This window comes from Balaenoptera ricei, chromosome 3, assembly GCF_028023285.1.
Source record: "Balaenoptera ricei isolate mBalRic1 chromosome 3, mBalRic1.hap2, whole genome shotgun sequence".
Lineage (NCBI taxonomy): Eukaryota > Metazoa > Chordata > Mammalia > Artiodactyla > Balaenopteridae > Balaenoptera > Balaenoptera ricei.
In genome coordinates, this window is record NC_082641.1 from 169640075 (window position 1) to 169641511 (window position 1437).

Genomic DNA, 1437 nt, shown 5'->3' on the forward strand with positions numbered 1-1437 from the left:
TGCTAGTGACGGGAACCGCGCGCGCCGGCCCGGGAGACTAAGTCTCGGGGGGTGGGGAGGGGCCTGCTCTGAGGAGGGGCGGGGCCCTAGGCGAGGGGCGGGGCCGGGTCTGAGGAGGAAGCGGGTCCTGGGCCGCGAGGGGGCGGGGTCTGCGGATGGGCGGGGCGGGCAAAGGCAAGTGCCGGTTTAGCTGGAGGCGGGGTGGGGCCTGGGGAGAGGGGCGGAGTCTGGGACGAGGTACGGTCGTGGGTCTGAGGAGGGACGGAAGACTGGTGGGACAGGGACAAGGCGCGGGGGGCATGGTCTACGGAGGGACGTGGCCCGAGTAAGGGGAGGGACCTGTCTGGGAGAGACTGGGCAGAGGAAACCTGTGCGTGTGGGGGCGTGGCCTGGGGGGGCGAGGAGTGAGGCGAGGGTGGGACGCAGCAAGGAGTAGGGGCAGCCCGACGGTTAAGTGCTGCACTTCAGGAGCGGGGTTGTCTCTGGGAAAGGGGAGCGGCGGAGGCGAGCTGAGGTGAGAGGAAGGACATGGAGAAACTGGTCGAAGAAATCTGAGAACACCCCCCTCTCTCCTTCTAGGGTCACTCCCTCCCCAAGACCTCCCTCAGACTCAGGAATTCACCTGGTGCCCAGGCCTCAGACTTCCAACCCATCTTTGGGTCCCAACCCTCCCCCATCTTCCCAGAGCCTCCTCTCTCACATCCAAGAACCTCCACCTTCAGATTCCAATCATCTGCCCTCAGATCCCCATACCTCCTGCTTCACCCTCAGTTCTGGTTCCCATACCCCCAAACCCCTGCCCTCAAGTTATCTCCCCCATCCTCCACTCAAATCCCAACTCCACTCCCCCAAATCCTTGCCCACAGACCCTTCAAACCCACACTTACACCCCCAAAGTCCATTCCGCCAGACCCAACTCCCTTGGACCTCCCAGCTCCAGTGCCACAAACACCCCAGTCTTCAGCCAGGGCACGAAGTCCTGTATCTGTTTCCTTCCTTTTTCTCTTTGTTCTTCCTTCTTGCCTCCCTTTCCTCTCCTCCCTTCTGGACCCCATGGAGCCCAGAGCCAAGAAGGTAAAGTTTCCAGAACCTTTGAGGCCACCCCCCACCCCACCCCCAACCCACTGAACGCCTAGAATCTTCACCCTGGAAGGATCCAAGCTTCCAGGATTTTCTCTCCAGCCTTGAACCCATTTATTCTTTCACCTTCTGAGTTGGAAAACCCTCCCTTGTGCAGACTCAGACAGGGTCCAAGGGTCCAAATGGGGCTCAGAGCTTTCCTGCAATCAGCGCTGGGGAAGGGGGGTGGACATGGGGCTGGAGGGCCCAGAGGAGGAAGCAAGGGGCCTCCCTGGGTGGGCTCCTTCAGGTAGAACCAGACGCAACTGATCAATCTCCAGCAGAGTGTCGGGTACACAGTAGGTACTCAATCATTTG